Below are 22,600 nucleotides of genomic sequence, written 5' to 3' on the forward strand. Positions count from 1 at the left end.
TAAAAGACTACAGCCTTCAGAATGGATTACACTTGAACATAAAGAAAATGAGAATCCTTACAACTGGACCAATAAACAATATCATGATAAATGGTAAAGCAATTGAAGTTGTCAAGGATTTTATTCTTCTTGAATCAATAATTAATGCCCATGGAAGCAGCAGTCAAGAAATCAAACGACGTATTGCATTGGGCAAATCTGCTTTAAAAGATCTCTTTAAAGTTTTAAAAAGCAAAGATGACTAAGATGCACCTGACCCAAGCCATGTTCTTTTTTAACCACCTCATATGCATGAGAAAGCTGGACAATGAAAAATGAAGAATTGACACAGTCAAATTGTGGTGTTGGCAAAGAATATTGAATATACTATGGACTGCTAGAAGAACAAACCTGTTTTGGAGGAAGTATAGCCAGAATGCTCCTTAGAAGCAAGATGGCAAGACTTCATCTCACTTACTTTGGACATGTCATCAGGGGGGACCAATTGTTGAAGAAAGACATCAGGCTTGGTAAAGTAGAGGGTCAGCATAAGAGAGAGAGACCCTCAATGACACGGATTGAAACAGTGGCTATAACAATGCTCTCAAACATAAAAATGATTACAAGGATGGTGCAGGACTGGAAAACTTTTTGCTTTGTTTTCCATAAGTGCATTGTGAGTTGGAGCCAACTCTACGGCACCTAACAATAACAACAACTATAAGGTACAGTTTGTTTCTGGAATTCCCTCCCCCTCCCCCAACCATTTCCCAAAAGCTAACATTTTTCAATCTTATGTACATGCTGACTGAAATTGGCTGAGTATTGTACACATCTCCAAGTAAGAAACTAATGAGATGAATAAGGAGGGATGGAACATCTTGGAGAACTGAGGAGGAAGGAATGGTCAGACCCCTGGCAAGGCTGGTCCTTAGCCAATTTACCCAGTATGTTAGGTTTGTCTCTTGGCCCTTCTCTCCCTTACTCCCTCTCCCCTTCATCCCTTCTGTTTAGGTCCTCAGTGTTCCTGTATATCACTCTCCTTCCTCCCAAAGTCATCTCATGGCAAATTTGGCTGAACATGAATACACAAAGTGTATTGGACAGCTGGGTTTTAGCCATTGTTCAGTGCGGGACAATAACATTGTCAATCTTTCAGTTTCTGACAAGCAGGCCCTCTTGAAGTCAGATATATAGGCTGCCGATTACATACATTCTCCCAATAACATATGTGGCTTTTGTCCAAAATACAAGAAAATCTAAATATATTGGCAAACCTAGAGGTCGTGAACTGCTTCATCCCTTATGCCCTCTCCATCTCTGATGTTTTCCTAATCCTTTATCTTCATTTCTGTGGCTCTCCTTTTCCTATAATTCTTGGAATAACTAGGAGGTCTGATTGTATTTCACTTGATGGGACTGAATCTAGAGGTGAATAAATTTCATTAAAAGTGTCAACAGACTCATACACACTTGTGCTTTAGATCAGGATAAACAAAGGTTTTGCCAAAGGAACATTTAAATCTGCTTTGACTTTGTCAGCTGCTTTCATGAAGCCTTTCTTGGCAGAATGATGATTTAACAGCAGAGCCATCAACCTCAGAATAGTCACCTTCCCATATTGGGAAGTTGCCCTGTTTGAAATCTACAACGAAAATTTTAGGATCTGATTATCGGAATTAAAGAGCCGATGGGGGAGAAGTGGACAGGAATGAAAAACTCTCCTCTGTCAGTCACCCAAATGTTTGTGAATAATGGTTGAGATTAAGCTGGAATTGTGTTGATAAAGTGTTTAATAAAGTGATATGATACGAAAAAAGTTCGTAGAACAAAGTTTACTATTTTTTGCTGCTGCCTTGTTATGCTAAAAGAATACTTCACAGAACTAGGAGGAAGGTTAATACTTGCCGTGTGGTATAATTGGCCTCTGAAAGAAAAAAGTTGGAAAAATGTAAAATAATTCTTCAAGAGAAAATAAAGCATTGCTGGAAACAATATGGGGTTGGGAGTTAGTTTTGCATGCTTTTTAATCCCAGCTCCACCATTTTCTCCTACTTGGAATGACACACAGCCTCCCACCACCACTGTAGACTGCTGGCTCCGTTGACTTCCAACATCTTAGCTCCCTACATAGGAACTTGTGACCACGTGCAGAGTCCTGGGAAGTGCTGTCCAGTTTTCTGCTCATGAAAAAACGTTTCTGTCTGTCTGGTCTTGCCTTTCCCAATAATACTGGAATCTTGGTGAATAAAGTGTTCTCAGTTGTGTTATCTGCACTATCAACAGAGACTCTGGGAAAAACGTCACCAGCTCCACTCATTACCTGCGGCTGAGTAGTGGTGGCAGTCTACCTGGGGGTGGGTACACTCTCTACAGGGAATTCAAAAACAATGAAAAAACTCATTCTGCATTTTATCATTATACACACCAGCATTTCTAAACAATGTCAGTGATAAAAATAAAATGCCCATCTCCTCTGTGGCTGACCACACCCACTGCCCTAGCCTTAGTAAGTCATTAGTAGGTACATTTACTAACCCAATTACACATATAGGGAAATCGAGGCTTAGAAAGGGTATTGCCCAGGTTTTACAGCTGATAAGGGGAAGTATTTTTTTTTTTTTTAAGGGGAAGTATTAACTCCGAAGTACTCATCAAATATGCTATTGCACCTACTTTTCCAAGCCAATCCAGGGTTCTCTAATAAAGGCAGCTCTTGGCTTTTCTCTATATCTCAGTTAAGTGCCATTGAGACATCATCAGGGAAAACCACTCACAACTCTAATGGATTTTCACAATCAATGATAATGCATATGTACAATTCCCTAGGAAAGTAACGCTAATTTCAATTCATTATTGTCCACATCTATAGACCAATCAGTTTCAATTCATTCTAAATGGATAACAGAAACTTAAGTGTTCCTAAAATAATGAACTATGGCTCTTGCTAAGAGATGACAGAAAACCAGGGTATTGCTGGTACTCCACAGTAAGGAGCCAATTTCAAATCTGAACAAAGACTTCAAACATAGCGACTGTCTGTGTTTTGAACAAGAGCAAGCTATTTGCCAAATACTAGTCTATAATCTTTTTGTTTCTGAAAGAAAAACATTTATTCCATTTTGAATGGCCCATAAAATTTCCCACAAATAAGAGCATCTTAGAGAGATAACATGATTTATATGTTACATGCCAAATATTTAATGAGATTTCATGTTATGGTGGTGGCAGTAAATATGAAATTAATAAATTTTTCTCACTTAAGTTTTGTGAAAAAATAGTTGCAAAGCATAGATTTAAAACATATAGATAAAACATTTCATTTATATAATTCCCTACAACTATAATCTTTATTATCCAGTAGAGATCATTAGGATAAAAATAACTACCTTAAATTCCTTATCTAAACCATTACTATACTGTGTTTTATATCATATCATAACATGGGGGACTATTTTTCCATGGACAGAGCAGGAACTTTGAAGTTGCAGACACCTGAATTCAAGTCCTCCCATAGTACGTGAAAAGGTAGGTAAAGGTTTTATTCATCTGTGAATGGAAGGAAAGCAAGGTATAACTCACGGAAGTGGTAGGAAAGTTAAATATGATACTCAATATAGTTATGTCTTAGATTTACATCTGTGTTAGTTTCCTAGGGATGCCATACAAAAATACCACAAACTAGGTGGCACAAAACAACAGAAATTTATCCTGGAGGCTAGACGTCCAAAATCAAGGTGTAAGCAGAACAATGCTCCTTCTGAGCACTCTTCTTAGCTTATGGGCACAGCTGGAATTCCTTGGCATTCCTTGGCTCATTGCTGTATCACTTTAATTTCTGCCTCTCTCTTCATAAGGCTGTCTTCCCTCAGCGTGTCTCCTCTCTCTGTCTATGTGTTCTCTCCTTTTTAAAATAAATACAATAGTCTTTGGCTTTAGGACTCACTCTAACCCAGCATGACCTCAACTAAACTAATTATGTCTGCAAAGACTCAATTTCCAATTAAGGTCACATTCTAAAGTTCTGGATATGCATGAATTTTAGCAGGACACTATTCAGCCTATTACATTCTACCCTCTGGTCCCCCAGTATTCACATCAATCCCTCATGCAAAATCCATTCCGACATCCCCAAAAGGGTTTAATTCGTTCCAGTGCTGACTTTAAATCCAAAATCTCATATAAATATTATCATCTCAAAAATCCCAAATCTCATTACATAAATCATCAGAATCAGGTATAGGTGACACTGTGGGTGTGATCCCTTCTGGCACAAGATTCTGCTCCATCCGTGCACCTGGAAAACCAGAGAACAAGTTATCTGCTTTCAAAGTACAGAAGTGGGACTGGCATAGGATAGATGTTACCATGCCAAAAGGAAGAAGATGGAAGGACTAAAGCAGCCACTTGCTCCAAGCAAGTTTAAAACTCAACAGGGCAAATTCCATTAGGTTTGAATTCAAAGCTTGAGGAAAATCCTTTGTGGCTTGATGCTCTGTCCTCTGGGCTCATGGAGGGCCCAACAGCCCCTGCCTCTGGCTCTGCGCTGCCTCAGAGTCACTTTCCTTTTTCCTGAAGGATAACACATGTTTGCTGCTAAGTACCTCTATCAGTCCATTTCCTGCCTGTGGAAGTTTGGGAGACCAACAACCTTCCTTCATCTCTTTCTGTCTCTGTTGTTTCAGCCCAGGATGGTACTGTTCCTTCTGGTATGACTTTCTCAAGAATCATGTCAGTCTCCCATGTAATTTACAGGGATCCACACCATCAGACAAGACTCCACAGATCTTTCCTGGACAACCTCATCTCTATTCCTGGCTTCTGCTGAGATGGTTGTTTGGATCTACCTCTAATCTCTTTAGCAAAAAATTATCTAACCACACAGTTGGTGTTCTCTCTATAGCATGCCTTCTCATCTTTTGTTATCTGGATAGGCCAAGAATTTTTTAAATCATCAAGTGCTGGTTCCTTTTTGGTCAACAGTTCGTTCCTTAATTTATCTCTTTTACATTTTACTATAAGCAGCAAGGAGAAACCAGGAATCACCTACCACACTTTGCTTGGAAATATCAGCTAAAAGCCTAAATTCATTGTTTATATGTCTTCTTTCCATCTATGCAGAACACAATTCAGCCAAATTTCTGCCACTTCATAACAAGAATCATCTTTCCTCCAGTTTCTGATAACATGTGCCTCATTTCCATGAGATCTCACATTTAGCCTCCACATTTACACTAACAATCTCTTCAAGGCAATCTAGGCTTTTTCTATCAAGTGCTTCAAAATTCTTCTATCCCCTTCCCATTACCTAGTTTGAAAGCCACTTCTACATTTTTAGGTATTTGTTACTGCAGCAAACCACTTGATTAGTTGCTGCGGCTAATCAAAATCTGTATTAGGAGAGGTGGGGCCAAGATGGTAGAATAGACAGACACTTCCGGCGAGCTCTCTTACAACAAACACCTGACAAAACAAGTGAAATGAATGTATTTATGATAAGCTAGGCTTCCTGAACATGAAAGGCAAGGTTAGAAAATGAACTGAGGGGCAGGGAGAGGAAGAAACAGTTTAGAAGCAGAGAGCAGTTACCGGACCTGAATTGCTGGGAGCCGTCAGTCACCATTCCCAGGAGCGGCTGTGGTGGGCTGGTAATAGCATTTGGCTGCAGTTTCCTCAGGGAGAAGCAGCCAACCACACAGCCTACTCACACCTCCAGAACCAGAGAAGAACAGTGCTCCCAGCAAAAGCTAAGTACTTGCGTATATTTTACTGCCCCATCACCCCAAGCCAGCTTCAGTGGCCGCTGATTTCCCTGAGGTTGAAATTGGCCCTGTTGAGCATCTAGAGCCATCCTCCAGGCCCTGGAGATGGAATGAATTTGCAATTGGGGGAAAATATAATTTGCCAGCTCCACTATCCGGGGAAGCTCAGGACAGAAGTGGCTCCTGTCCAGACATAAACAGTCCGTGGACTTCGAGTACCTTTCCCCTCTGCATGGACCTGTATGGGCCTATTTCAGGAGAATAGGTCCTTGTTGGCAGACTACAACTGTTTCGGCTGTGCAGTGGAGAGGTGGGTGTTTGATGTTTGGCACCAATTTGCCTATTAAACAGGATCCTCACCTACCCACATCGGGGCCTAAGGTCTGGTGGCTCCACTCAGGTCACCCAGCCACCCATGACAACGGGTCCAAGGATAACTGGTACCTCCCAGTCCTTACAACCAAAAACATCGGGTGACCATGGTCTGTCTGCAAAACCCACCCATCTGTACCCTCTAGGGAGCAGGGACACACTTTCCTCAGAGATACTTGGGGGATGATTCTCAGTCTCCTGCCTTGTTCAGAGCATGACGCCCTGCTACAACCAGATACCAGTACCTATACCAATCACCCCTGCCCCTCTAAGAATGTAGGACTTCATGATCAGTTACCTGGACACCTGAGATGAATCCATACAAGAAAAGTGAATGGACTCCTAGACTGATATACCTGATAACAGCTCTAGCCATCTGGGGACAGGGTGTCAGAGCTCCAAAGGTGAAAATAATCAAGCTAGCTCACTTAAGCAACCCATCTGGGCATATCAAAACAAAACAAAGCAAGAAGCTACAACACAGTAAGCAAGCATAAAATAAACTAATACAAGAACTTATAGATAGCTCAGAGACAACAGTCGATATCAACTCACATAAAGAAACAGATCATGATCACCTCAACAAGCTCTAGAGAGAAAGAATCAAGGGATCTTCTAGATAAAAGTGACTTCCTGGAATTTCCAGAGGCAGAATATAAAAAATTAATATACAGAACACTTCAAGACATCAGGAAGGAAATCAGGCAATATGCAGAACAAGCAAAGGAACACGCAGATAAAGCAGTTGAAGACATTAAAAATGTTATTCAGGAACATAATGAAAAATTTAAAAAGCTGGAAAAAATCCATAGACAGAGAGCAATCAGAAATTCAGAAGATTAACAATAAAATTACAGAATTAGACAACTCAATAGAAAGTCAGAGGAGCAGAACTGAGCAAGTGAAAGGCAGAATTGGTGAGACTGAAGATAAAGCACTTGGCACTGATACATTTGAAGAAAAATCAAATAAAAGAATTAAAAAAAATGAAGAAACATTAAGAATCCTGTGGGACTCTACCAAGAGAAATAATCTACGAGTGATTGGAGTACCATAACAGGGAGGGATAACAGAAAATACAGAGAGAATTGTTGAAGATATGTTGGCAGAAAACTTCCCCGATATCATGAAAGATGAGAAGATATCTATCCAAGATGCTCATCGAACTCCACATAAGGTAGATTTTAAAAGACAGTCACCAGGACACATTATTCAAACTTGCTAAAACCAAAGATAAAGAATGAATTTTAAGAGCAGTTAGGTATAAATGAAAAGTCATCTACAAAAGAGAGTCAATAGGAATAAGCTTGGACTACTCGGCAGACACCATGCAGGCAAGAAGGCAATGGATGACATATTTAAGAAATTGAAGGAAAAAAATTGTCTGCCAAGAATCATATCCAGCAAAACTGTCTCTCAAATATGAAGGTGAAATTAGGACATTACCAGATAGACAGAAGTTTAGGGAATTTGTAAAAACCAAACCAAACCTACAAAAAATACTAAAGGGAGTTCATTGGTTAGAAAATCAGTAATATCAGGTATCAACCCAAGACTAGAGCACTGGGCAGAACAATCAGATGTCAACCCAGACAGGAAAATCATAAAAATGAGTCAAGATACAAAAACGCTCAAAACAGGGAAACAGTGATGTTATTATGTAAAAGAAAACAACATTAAAACAATAAAGAGAGACTAAGAAATGTAGTTATAGATCTTTCATATGGAGAGGAAGACAAAATGATATAAAAAATAAAAGTTAGGTTTAAAATTAGAAAAATAGGATTAAATATTAAGGTAACCACAAAGGAGACAAACTATCCTCCACATCAAAATAAAAAACGAGTTAAAACAGAGACTCAGCAGAAACAAAATCAACAACAACGAATGTGAGGAAAAGACAATACATAAAGATAATCTACTCAGCACAAAAAATTATTTGGGAAAAAGAAACTGTCAACAACACAAAAAAAGACATCAAAATGAGAGCCTTCAATTCATGCCTAACCATAATTATGCTGTATGTAAATAAACTAAATGCACAAATAAAGAGACAGAGAGTGGCAGAATGGATTAAAAAGCATGATCCATCTATATGCTGCCTACAGGAGACACACCTTAGGTTTAGAGACACAAACAAACTAAAACTCAAAGGATGCAAAGAAATATATCATGCAAATAACAATCAGAAAAGAGCAGGAGTGGCAATATTAATTTCTGACAAAATAGACTTTAAAGTTAAATCCACGATAAGTGATAGGGAAGAACACTATGTAATGATTAAAGGGACAATATACCAGAAAGATATAACACTATTAAATATTTATGCAACAATGTCAGGGCTGCAAGATACATAAAACAAACTCTATCAACATTGAAAACTGAGACAGACGGCTCCACAATAGTAGTAGGAGACTTCAACACACCACTTTGAGTGAAGGACAGAACATCCAGAAAGAAGCTCAATAAAGACACAGAAGATCTAAATGCCACAATCAACCAACTTGACCTCATAGACATATACAGAACACTCCACCCAACAGCAACCAAGTAGCCTTTCTTTTGTAGTGCACATGGAACATTCTCTAGAATAGACCACATATTAGGTCATAAAGCAAACCTTAGCAGAATCCAAAATGTTGAAATATGACAAAGCATCTTCTCTGACCATAAGACCATAAACGTAGAAATCAATAACAGAAAAAGCAGGGAAAAGAAACCAAACACTTGGAAACTGAACAATACCCTGCTCAAAAAAGACTGGATTATAGAAGACATTAAGGATGGAATAAAGAAATTCATAGAATCCAATGAGAATGAAAACACTTCCTATCAGAACCTTTGGGACACAGCAAAAGTAGTGCTCAGAGGTCAATTTATATCAATAAATGCACACTTGGAAAGAGAAGAAAGGGCCAAAATCAAAAAATCATCCCTACAACTTGAAGAAATAGAAAGCGAGCAACAAAAGAAACCCTCAGGCACCAGAAGAAAACAAATAATAAAAATTAGAGCTGAACTAAGTGAAATAGAAACCAGAAAAACAATTGAAAGAAGTAACAAGATCAAAAGCTGGTTCTTTGAAAAAGTAAACAAAATTGATAAACCACTGGCCAAGCTAACAAAAGAAAATCAGGAGAGGAAGTAAATAACCCAAATAAGAAATAAGATGGGCGATATCACAACAGACCCAACTGAAATTAAAAGAATCATATCAGATTACTACGAAAAATTATACTCTAATAAGTTAAAAAACCTAGAAGAAATGGATGAATTCCTAGAAACACACTACCTACCTAAACTAAGACGCATAGAGGTAGAACAACTAACTAGACCCATAACAAAAGAAGAGATTGAAAAGGTAATCAAAAAAGTCCCAGCCAAAAAGTCCTGGCCCAGAAGGCTTCACTGCACAGTTCTGCCAAACTTCCAGGGAAGACTTAACGCCACTACAACTAAAGGTATTTCAGAGCATAGAAAAGGACAGAATACTCCCAAACTCAGTCTATGAAGCCAGCATATCCCTGATACCAAAACCAGGCAAAAAGAAAATTACAGACCTATATGCTCATGGACTTAGCTGTAAAAATCCTCAACAAAATTCTAGCCAATAGAATTCAACAACATATAAAAAAAATAATTCACCATGACCAGGTGGGATTCATACCAGGCATGCAGGGATGGTACAACATTAGAAAAACAATTAATGTAATCCATCATATAAATAAAACAAAAGACAAGAATTACATGATTTTATCAATTGATGCAGAAAAGCCATTTAACAAAGTTCAACACCCATTCATGATAAAAACCCTCAGCAAAATAGGAATACAGGGATAATTCCTCAACATTATAAAGGGGATTTATACAAAGCCAACAACCAACAGCATCCTAAATGGAGAGCCTGAAAGCATTCCCCTTGAGATTGGAAACCAGACAAGGATGCTCTTTATTACTGCTCTTATTCAACATTGTGCTAGAGGTCCTAGCCACAGCAATTAGGCTAGATAAAGAAATAAAGGGCATCCAGTTTGGCAAGAAAGAAATAAAAGTGTCTATATTTGCAGATTACATGGTCTTATACACAGAAAACCCTAAAGAATACTCAAGAAAACTACCGAAACTAATTGAAGAGTTCAGCAGAGAACCAGGATACAAGATAAACATACAAAAATCCATTGGATTCCTCTACACCAACAAAAAGAACATCAAACAGGAAATCACCAAATCAATACCATTTACACTAGCACCGAAGAAGATAAAATACTTAGGAATAAACCTTGTCAGAGATGTAAAAGATTTATACAAAGAAAACTACAAAACACTTCTGCAAGAAACCAAAAGAGACCTACGTAAATGGAAAAACATACCTTGCTCATGGATAGGAAGACTTAACATTGTATAAATGTCTATTCTACCAAAAGTGATCTATATATTTAATGCAATTCTGATCCAAATTCCAATGACATTCTTTAATGAGATGGAGAAAAAAATCACAACTACATATGGAAGCAAAAGGGGCCCTGGATAAGTAAAGCATTACTGAAAAAGAAGAACAAAGTGGGAGGCCTCATTTTACCTGATATTAAAACCTATTATCCTGCCACAGAAGTCAAAACAGCCTGGTACTGGTACAACAACAGATATATAGACCAATGGAACAGAATTGAGAATCCAGACATAAATCCATCCACATATGAGCAGCTGATATTTGACAAAGGCCCAAAGTCAGTTAAATGGGGAAAAGACAGTCTTTTTAACAAATGGTGCTGGCATAACTGGATATCCATCTGCAAAAAAATGAAACAAGACCCATACCTCACACCATGGACAAAAACTAACTCGAAATGGATCAAAGACCTAAATATAAAATCGAAAATGATAAAGATCATAGAAGAAAAAATATGGACAATGTTAGCAGCCCTAATGCATGGCATAAACAGTATACAAAATATTACTAACAATGCATTAGAAAAACTAGATAATTGGGAGCTCCTAAAAATCAAATACCTATGCTCATCCAAAGACTTCACCAAAAGAGTAAAAAGATTACCTACAGACTGGGAAAAAGTTTTTAGCTATGACATTTCCAATCAGCACCTGATCTCTAAAATTTACATGATTCTGCAAAAACTCAACTACAAAAAGGCAAATAAAAAAAATTAAAAAGAGGCAAATAAAAAATGGGCAAAAGATATGAACAGGTGCTTCACTAAAGAAGACATTCAGGTAGCTAACATGAGGAAATGCTCAAGATCCTTAGTCATTAGACAAATGCAAGTCAAAACTACAGTGAAACTCCATCTCACTCCAACAAGGCTGGCATTAATCCAAAAAACACAAAATAATCAATGTTGGAGAGGTTGTGGAGAGACTGGAACACTTATACACTACTGGTGGGAATGTAAAATGGTAGCACCACTTTGGAAATCAATTTGGCGCTTCCATAAAAAGCTAGAAATAGAACTACCATACTACCCAGCAATCTCAGTCCTTGGCATATATCCTAGATAAATAAGAGTTTTTACACAGACATATGCACACCCATGTTCATTGCAGCACTCTACAATAGCAAAAAGATGGAAGCAACCAAGGTGCCCATCAATTGATTAATGGATAAATAAGTTATGGTAAATCCACACAATGGAATACTACGCATCGATAAAGAACAGTGATGAATCTGTGAAGCATTTCATAACATGGAGGAATCTGGAAGGCATTATGCTGAGTGAAATTAGTCAGTTGCAAAAGGACAAATATTGTATAAGACCTCTATTATAAGAATTCGAGAAATGGTTTAAACAGAGAAGAAAATATTCTTTGATGGTTACTAAAGGGGGGAGGGAGGAAGGGAGGGAGAGGAGTTTTCGCTAATTTGATAGTAGATAACTACTTTAGGCAAAGGGAAAGACAACACACAATACAGGGGAGGTCAGCACAATTGGACTAAACCAAAAGTAGTTCCCTGAATTAACTGAATGCTTTGAAGGACAGCGAGCACGGACGGGGGTTTGGGGACCATGGTTTCGGGGGACATCTAAGTCAACTGGCATAATAAAATCTATTAAGAAAACATTCTGCATCCCACCTTGGAGAGAGGCATCTGGGGTTTTAAACGCTAGCATGCGGCCATGTAAGATGCATCAATTGGTCTCAACCCACCTGGACCAAAGGAGAATGAAGAACACCAAGGACACAAGGTAATTACAAGCCCAAGAGACACAAAGGGTCACATAAACCAGACACTACATCAGCCTGAGACCAGAAGAAGTAGATGGTGCCCGGCTACAACTGATGACTGCCCTGACAGGGAACACAACAGAGAACCCCTGAGAGAGCAGTGGGATGTAGACCCCAAATACCCATAAAAAAGCCCAGACTTAGTGGTCTGAGACCAGAAGGACCCCAGTGGTCATGGGACCCCGACCTTCTGTTAGCCCGCGATAGGAACCATTCCCAAAGCTAACTCTTCAGACAGGGATTGGACTGGATTATGTGATAGAAAAAGATACTGGTGAAGAATGAGTTTCTTGGATCAAGTAGACACTTCAGACTATGTTGGTATCGCCTACCTGGAGGGGAGATGAGGGGGTGGAGGGGGTTAGAAGCTGGTGAAATGGACACGAAAAGAGAGAGTGGAGGGAAGTAGTGGGCTGTCTCATTAGGGGGAAAGCAATTAGGAGTATATAGCAAGGTATATATGAATTTTTGTATGACAGACTGAGACTGACTTGATTTGTAAACTTTCACTTAAAGCACCAGAAAAATTAAAAAAAAAATTGTATTAGTTTCCTAGGACTCCTGTAACAAAATACCATAAACTGGGTGGCATAAAATAGCAGAAATTTATTCTCTTACAGTTCTGGAGGCTAGAAGTCTGAAATCAAGGTGTCAGGAGAGACATGCTTCCTCTGAAAGCTCTAGGGAAGAACCGTTCCATCTTCTTCCTAGCTTCGGGTCAATGCTGGCAACCCTTGGCATTCCTTGGCTGGTGGCAACATTACTCCGATCTCTGCCTCTATCTTCACATGGGCTTCTTCCTTCTATGTGTCTTCTCCCTGGTTTTGTGTGCTCTCCTCTTACAAGTACACCAGTCATTGGATTTAGAGCCCACTCTATGATTTTATCTTAACTATTCAATCCACTACATGTATCTAATTTTTTATTCTATTGTGTTTCTCCCTATTTAATAACAGGAAACAATTTTGTAGTGGAAAGTGCAGGAACTTTCGATTCCTGGAGAGCTGGATTCAAATCCTCACCTTGGGTAGAAGCAAAATGTAACGTTATTATGGATGAGAATTTTACAGAACTGGAGAAAGATAGCCATCTATAGACTTAAAAAGGCCTACAAACAATAAGTATGAAAATTCATGGTGAATGACATCTAGATATTATCATAAAACTTCAGAAATACAAAGACAAAAAGGAAATGTCAAACTCAAGAAACGTGCATCTTCAGGGTACCAAGAGTTTTAGATGTACACCTGAGTTCTGTAACAACTTTTTTGAGAAATAATTTGTATACCATACAATTTGCCCATCTTAAATCTACAGTTCAATGGTTTTTGGTATATTCTCAGAGTTGTGTAACAATTACAATAAATTTTAGATAACTTTAATCGCCCCCAAAAGAAATATCATACATTTTAGCTACTACCTCTCAAATCTCCTGCCACTTCCCTTCCTGCCAGTCCTAAAACAAAACAAAACAAAACAAAAACTAGGCAACCACTAATCTAGCTTCTGTATTTATAGTTTTTTTTTTTTTTTCTGTTTTGGAAATTTTATGTACTTAGAATTATATAATTCTTGTCTTTGTAACTGCTTTCATTTAGCACAATGTTTTCAAGGTTCATCAATGTTGTAACATACATTAGAACTTTATTCTTTTTTATGGATATACCACATTTTATCTATTCATCTGTTGGTGGGCATTTGAGTTGTATTCACCTTTTGGCTATTGTGAATTATGCTCTATGAAAACTACTGTACAAGTTTTTGGGTGGGCACATATTTCATTTATCCTGTGTATATGTTTTGGGTTATATATATTTATTATATATATATATACATATACCTATGAGTGGAATTGCTATATTTAACTTTATGTTAACTCTATATTTAGCTTTTTTGAGGAACTGCCAGACTATTTTCCAAAGTGGGTGCATCATTTTACATTCCCACCAGCAGTGTTCTCAGGGCTCCAATTTCTCCACACCCTTGTTAAACCAAAAGCAAATCAAACCCAATGCCATTGAGTCAATTCCGACTCACAGCCACCTTATAGGACAAAGTAGAACCACCCCATAGGTTTCTTTACAGAATTAGACTGCTGCATTTTCCTCCAGCAGAGCGGCTGCTGGGTTGGAACTGTCGACCTTTCACTGTGCCATCAATATACACAAAACCCTTTTTAAAAACATACCGGTTTCAACTTCTCCATCCCTTGACTATCTCCCCATTCATATGCATATGACCTTGGGCCTCTTGCTGAGTGGAACCAGTAGACCCTGGTCTCGTATCAATCATCTTGTTTTCTGGCTTGGCTTTGGCTGCAGGTCACTCCAGAGAGGCTTTTCTCCCCTCAGGTGCAAAATAACATCTCTCACTTTCCTCTCAGCCATTACAAATAACAACGAAGTAACCACCTAAGAATCAAAAGTTTCACTTCCCATGCCCTGTACATTCCCGCCGACAGTGGGAATGTAAAATGATGCAGCCACTTTGGAAGCCTGTGCTTCCATAAATTTGGAATCATTGCAGTGACCCCTGTTTCTGACACCAACTGTCCCTCCCACGGAGGTGCACTGTACTTCTCTGCTGAGTTCAATGATTTGTTGCTATGGCCACATAGAACTCACAGAAAATACTCACAATTATGGGGTTTATTAGGGAACTGACAGGTTACAGTTCAGGTTCAGGAATGCTTAGGAAACCGTTCTTAGATCAGGACAGCCTCTTCTCATCTGTGCTGGCAGGCAGGTCTCTCCCTGGCCCTTGGCCCTTCAGTCCCTTGGCCTAGCCTCTGCCCTGCTTGGGCAAGTGTTAACAAAGCTCTTTTAGCTCTGTCGGTAAGTGCCCAGAGGCAGCCCACTCCACCAGTAAGCCTTGGCCTGAAGGCATTCGGCTTTCGCACTCTGTGGGCTAAGAAGCCCACTGTGCCATGTTCTGTCAGTCTTCTGCTGGTCTCCTGTGGTCTCCTGCCTGTCTCCTTGCTCCGCTGCTGCCATTTCTCTGCCATTGCTCCTCACTGTCCCTTATGCCACAGCTCTACCTCTCTGTCCTGGTTCTGCTGCCTCTGCTGCATCTCTCTGCTCTCCATGTCACAACTCCTACTTTCTCTCTTTATTATCTGTCTTTTTTAAAATTATAACCATCTTAGAAGGTGTGAGTCCCTGGGTAGTGCAAATGGTTAACACTTGACTGTTAATCAAAAAGTTGGCAGTTTGAGCCCAACCACAGGCACCTCGGAAGAAAGGCCTGGTGATCTACATCTGAAAAATCAGCCTTTGAAAATCCTTTGGAGCACAGTTCTACTCTGACGCACATACGGTCACGATGAATCAGAATTGACTTGATGGCAGTTGGTAGAAGGTGTGAAGTGGATTGTGAAACGCTCTCTTTTTAAGTCAGAAATCAATGGAATGATTTTTTTTTTTAAATAATTGTCAACTTAGACTTCTATGCTTACTGGAAATGTACTGTAAAAGTTAATTTGAAATAAAGAATAAAATTAAAATTGATAAGAATCATTATCAGCACATCTTCACTAAGGTAAATACTAAAGCAAGCTCTTCAGATAGAAGGAAGATGATTCCAGATAAACACTCAGATGTGCACAAACGTCTAAGCTCTATGCTGGTATTGCTGGTGGTCCCTAATCTCCATTACTTAAAACCTAATATAAGAAGAGCTATTCATTTTCCTCAAGGTGAACGTGTTCTCCAAACACCATTGTCGCTTGCTTTTCAGGTAATGTATTCAGCTTTGTTTCAGGTATATTTGAATGGTGGCCACGTTCAGGAGTTTGCATTTTATCTGCCAATTGTAGATAATTACTTTGAAAGATAACGCTGACTACATTGTGGATTTCCAGAGTGAAAGAGAGGATACAGGGAGACCAAGATCACTGGAGGGAGTGTCATCAGATGGAAGGTAAGATGGCCACTGTTAGGAGGTAGAGAAAATCAGATACAGTTGGAGCATATAGAGTTAGTACGATCAGAGATTGCTTGGATATGGGAGTTACACATGAAAAACAAGATAACTGTGTGTCCCAGTTTTCAGACTTGGGAAACAAATGAAGAAAAGTGCCAGTGAGATAGAGAACATAAGAGAAGAACAGTTTTGGGGGAAAGATAACTAGTTCAATTTTAAATATGTGGAATTTGAGGTACCTGTGGAAAAACCAATGAGCCCTGGTGGCTTAGTTGTTAAGTGCTCAGCTGCTAACTGAAAGGCTTACGGTTCAAACCCACCAGCTGCTCCATGGAGAAAGACTTTCTTTTCCATAAAAATTACAGCCTTGGATGCTCCATGAGATCAATTTTACTCTGTCTTACAGGGTCTCTATGAGTTAGAATTGACTTAACAAGAAAGGAATTGGTTTTGGTTTGGTGGAAAAACCAAGTGAAGTTGACCAGTATTATCTTGGGTATATACGAAGATAAATAAATAGGTTTGGGACTCAGAGGGAAGAGGTTTGGGCTACAAACATAAATTTGTGGCTCACTTATATAAATATATATGTAGATATGTTTATATATCATGAAAGCCTTGGGAATGGATGAGCTCCCCTAGGGGCATTCTCCCCTGAAGTGATCTGATAGTCAAGGGCACAGATTTTAAATGTACATGCCAAGGAAATGCCCATTGTGTTCTGATTCCATTGGACTGGCATTTGTGATTCTGAAGTTCACCCCTGGATGACTTTCAACCGAAGAGAGAAAAAAAGGGGTTCTGAGGAACACCAACAATTAAAGGGATGGGCAGAAGAAAATGGAAGTTGCAAAGGGCAGAGAGAAAATATAAACAAGGTTGCCATCAAGTCAATTTTGACTCATAGCTACCCTGTAGGACAGAGTAGAACTGCTCCACAGGACTTCCAAGGAACAGTTGGTGGATTCAAACTGCCAACATTTTGGTCAGCAGCCAAATGCTTAACCACTAAGTCTAGAAAAGAGAGCATTTCACAAAGGAGCCAGATTTAAAAAACAAGGGCAGGAAGTATTTTTGGACTTTACATAAATATATCCTGAGTGACATTTTTGAAGATAATTTCAGAATGGGCGAAGACCAAGGAGAGATTGTGTGTGTTTGTGTGTGTGTGTGTGCATGCACACACATGCCCACACACACAAGTGTGCAGAGGTAGGTGTATTATTGAAGAAGGACTGGGGACATGAGGATGTGATCGTAAACAACTTCTGCCTGAACTGTCACTGGGGAGAAGCTTAGTTTCCTCTCACCAAACTAAAAAAAAAAAAAAAGGATAAGGGATAGAAAAATAAAACCCATCAGTGGCTATACACAATTTATATAAAGAAAAAAAACAAAACCCACTGAAGTCTTGTGGAAATGCACAGAGAAGAAAAAAAAAAAACAGCACCTCATGTCTCATAGAGTATAGAGAAAATAATAATATATCAGGTACATTTTATAGGCAGTAAGGCTATGGTCGATAACGGAGCAGTTATCTAATGAGAAAAGGGAGAGGAAGGAGAACACCAATGGCATAGAATGAAGGCGTTGCCACCAGTCATATAATAATGAAAACAAAAACTATAAGGTGAGCATTAAAGAACTATCTCACAATTCACACCATAGTACATCATTTGCTTTATTTAAAATAGGTAAATACCAATAAATATAATTCTGGGTAGGTAAGGAGGAAATAAATGGGGCACTGCTCTGTAATTATATCTCTCTGCGGCAGATGTTCACTGGGAAGACCCAGGTAGTTTTTGCTAGGTGTTACGCTGCAGCTCAGAATGCAACAGCTTGTGTGAACTCCAGGTCCAGGATGCTACACTGTGAAAAGAGGCCACAATCTTCAAATTCATTGTGATTATTGTGCATAGACAGTACCCTGGGGATTGTGGATTGGGCAACTTTTCTATTTCTAACCTAAGAGTCCATTACTCCACGCATCATTTACTGTAATCCAAATGCAAGTCCATGTGAGTTATCTCTAGGCATAACTCTACAAAAGTGTTTTATTATAGATGAAAACATCCGTAACATATGTTTTTTTCACTTATGTGTGTGAAATTTCTAAGGCAAACACAACTAGACAACTAACCAAAAGGTTAGCGGCTTGAATCCACCAAGCTAGTTTTTGAGGTTTAAAGGCAATGATCATTAGGATGCATGTAAACAACCCTAAAACCTGTAATACTAAAAACAGAAAATACTACCAGTCCATGCTGATAAAATTCATACTATGACATCTATTTTGTTACCTAAAGAAAAGTACTCTTTTAGAAGGCATGAGTTATGGGTTAGGGCAACAATGTAAGATGAAAGTAAAGTAAATAGGAGCCATTAATAAAAGGATATGAAAAAAAATGGAATAGAGAGAAACGAAAGAAGAAAAAAAAATCCCTTTTGTTTTGGCTGAAACATAATGTGTTTAAAGAAATATGAAGTTCAAGAAGTTTCTAAATTAATAAATATGGGAAAAGTTGCTATAAAACTTGTTATATTCAGTTTAATAAAGAACTGTATCTGGACCCAATAAAAAGAATATTTTACTGATGTGTTGTTAAACATTTGAATGATTAGCTCCTAAAGAGAATTTTTGTTTCTTAGGTACTTACTCAATTGAGTTGAAAACTCACATCATGCAAAAAAAAAAAAAAAAAAAAGGCTTGCAAATGTTAATAGCAACTTTATTTATAATTGCCCCAAACTGGAAGCAACCAAGATGTATGTCAATAGGCTAATGAATAAATGAACTATGGTCTATCCATAATTATTCACCACTAAATATAAACATAAACGAACTATAAAGATATGAAAAGGCATGGAGGAACCTTAAATGCATATTGCTAAGTACAAGGAGCCAGTCAGAAAAAGCTATACGACATTCTAGAAAAGGCAAAACTATAGAGACAGTAAAAAGATCAGTGGTTGCCTGGGTTCAAGGGAAAGGGTGAAATATAAAGGATTGTTAGGGCATTGAAACTATTCTATATGATACTGCCATGGTGATACATGACATGCATTTTCCCAAATCCCATGGAATCTATAGCAAAAAGAATGGATCTTAATGTATCAAATTAAATATATATATATATTCAGGAGATCAGGAGATGCCAGGAAAGAGTCTATACTGTGATAATAGAAGCTAACTATATTGCAAGTAGACGAAACAACCTAAGTTAATGGTGTGGGCGGAAATGTGCTGACCTCAGTAACTCTCAAAATGATGGCAATGGGTTTGGATTTTTGGTTTAGTAACTCTAGAGATGGAGTATGTACAACAAAAGGCAGAAAGAACTGCAAATACGCACTGCTCTAGTTGATAAAGTTGGTTCCCATAGGGGTTTAGGTTAACATTTCTGATACTGCTATACATGTATACTTGAATGAAAGAATGAAGGAAATGAATGGTGGATGGTGGGAAGCAGGCTTCTCACTGTTGTAGAGAAAATTTACAGATAAGCAAGGCTAGGAGGCTAGAATAATTTATGTGGTTGAGAATTAGAGTTGGATCTTACGGTTAACATAAATTCACATGGTTACATATAGAAATATTTATACATCTGTATATACATAGGTTAGTATACACACACATATTTCTTTGCTCTGTCAGTTAAGACTGCCAGAGAAGAGAACAATAAGCATAAGGCATCCAATATTGAGTTCTGAGTTGAGTTTTGCTGCTAATGAAATGTATGATGGGAGCTGACATTTGAGGGACGTCTCTTGCGTGTTTGAGGAGTTCACATTATGTCATACTGTCATGTCTACACCAGCATCAGTAGGCTAGAAGGTTAGGCCAAGGTGTACCAAAGAAAAAAAAACATAGAATAATCAATACAAAGATATAGATTAGAGAACTTATTGAACTTGAAGTCCGTCATGAGCAGGATGCTGCCAGGCCCACAAAATCAGGAGTTTGGATGTGCCCAGCAATATCCGCCATACGATGGAAGTGGTATATCTGGGATCAGACCTGATGAGATCTAGAGAGCATAAGAAAGCTGCATGAACATTTGACCCAGACTCGCCTGTCACCCACTACTGTGCACTGATGTCACGCCTATAGCTTCATGGCAGAAGGGGTTCTTAAGTACTAGAAGATGAAGAAGGAAAAAACCTGGGCTTAGTTCATGATGGATTAGTTAAGTATGTTGAGGCAAAATGAAAATGGACTGCTGAGAACCACAGTACCGTTCAGGGGTTTCTCTGAAAGAGAGTGTTGAGGGGAAATCTTTCTAATGAGCAGAGCTTTGGGCAGTGCATCTGGTTATCCACTTTTTATGGAGAGAGATACAGCCTAAAATTAAGATGGACTCATGGTCAGTAGAGAATGGCTTGAAGGGACAGATGCTTAGACGATAGGGAACAAGGACATTTGGGGAAGAGATGTGCAGTTGGATCTATGGGAGTAGATACAAAGTGTGATGATCTTTGTATTTTACATTGATGCTTACCAGTTGGACAGAATGACTTATTCAGTAGATATCAACCAGCCTCTGTACTCAGCTACCCCAGTACTTACACAATGGGCCTATGGATAGAGTAGCAATGGTGGCAGAGATGGAAGCTATGAGCTCAGAACCTGGGCTTCCTCTGACCCAGGTTGATTTAGTTGCTGAAGGCCTGCTGTGTCAGAAATACAGACTAAAGTGGGCTCTCCAGCGGGGTATCATGCCTTAAAAGTACTAACCATACAATTGGCAGTTCAAAACCACCCAATGGCTCCATGGGAGAAAAAAACTTGGTAATTTATTCCCGTAAAGATTACAACCTAGGAAACCCTATGGGTCAGTTCTATTTTCTCATATAACGTTGCTATGAGTCAGAACTGACTCAATGGGACACAATAACAACAACCTTTGGGTTATTGGAGCTGTTTCATTTAATGTACCAAAAGCCAGGAATGCCTGGGAGTGTACCAGAAGAACCAGAATTCTTCTGCCTGGGGAAACGTCAGTTTTTGCTCTTAAGGCCTTCAACTTATTGCATGAGGCCCAACCATATTAGGGTTAATCTGCTTTACTCAAAGTCAATTTATTCAAATGTTAATCACATGTAAACACATTAACAGCAGCATCTAGACTAGTGTAGGATCAAACTACTGGACACTACAGTCAAGTTGACACATAAAATTAACCATCACGGTATCCATCAATGTTAAATACGCAATCTCAGGGATCACTCATGTAAGAGTTTATCCTACAGAAATATTTGTAGAACTGAAAAAAATATAAATATACACAAAATTTTGTAAAACGAATTGGAAATTAATTAATTGTAGCATTGAGCAACCAATGGGAAATGAATTAAATATTCATTAATAAAGGAAATGCAGAACAAATCATACAATGATACTCTTCACAGAGACTGAAAGAATGAGGTGATTTACATGCATGCATGCATGGTGTCAGCATAAGTTGGAACTGACTCAGTGGAAGCTAACAACAATAACAACAACAGATATATGTCTTCTACACCTTGATCTCTGATCACTGTTCCATATGTCATCTTATACTCACCATACACATTTGTAATATTCAATGTTCTTTGCATTAGCATTGTAGAAGTTAAGAATATGGGTTTTGTAGTCAGCTTTGTTAGAATGATAGCTTCACCATCTGATAGCTATTAACCTTGGGCAAGTTCTTCAACTCCCTAAGCTTTAATGTTCTCATCTGCTAAAATTAGATAAGAAGAATGTATCTGTTTCTTTAGTGAGGCAAAGTAAGAAAATAAGAGCTGCAAATTGCACACCAAAGTCAACTGTTATTTATTATTCCTAGGGGAATTATTTCCTCCAGGTTCTGAACTTTAAAGAAAGAAAATTTTGAATGAAGTGCTATGATTCTCAAACATTTTTGAGGGAAAATAAATTAAAAAGTTCCATTCCTAGAATATCTTGAAGTAATTTTTTTTTCTCTTTTTTTTATGGTGAAAATATACACACCAAAACATCTGCCAACACAACTTTCACATTTACAACTCAATAACATTGATAACGTTTTTCACTACCTTCATCAAAAATATTCCACCATCACCGGCATTACAACAGACCTAACTGAAATTAAAAGAATCATATCAGATTACTAAGAAAAATTGTACTCTAACAAATTTGAAAACCTAAAAGAAATGGATGAATTCCTAGAAACACACTACCTACCTAAACTAACACAAACAGAGGTAGAACAACTAAATAGACCCATAACAAAAGAAGAGATTGAAAAGGTAATCAAAAAACTCCCCCCCCCCCAAAAAAAAACCCTGGCCTGGATGGCTTC

The sequence above is a fragment of the Loxodonta africana genome, chromosome 23 (assembly GCF_030014295.1).
Source record: "Loxodonta africana isolate mLoxAfr1 chromosome 23, mLoxAfr1.hap2, whole genome shotgun sequence".
NCBI classification, from domain to species: domain Eukaryota; kingdom Metazoa; phylum Chordata; class Mammalia; order Proboscidea; family Elephantidae; genus Loxodonta; species Loxodonta africana.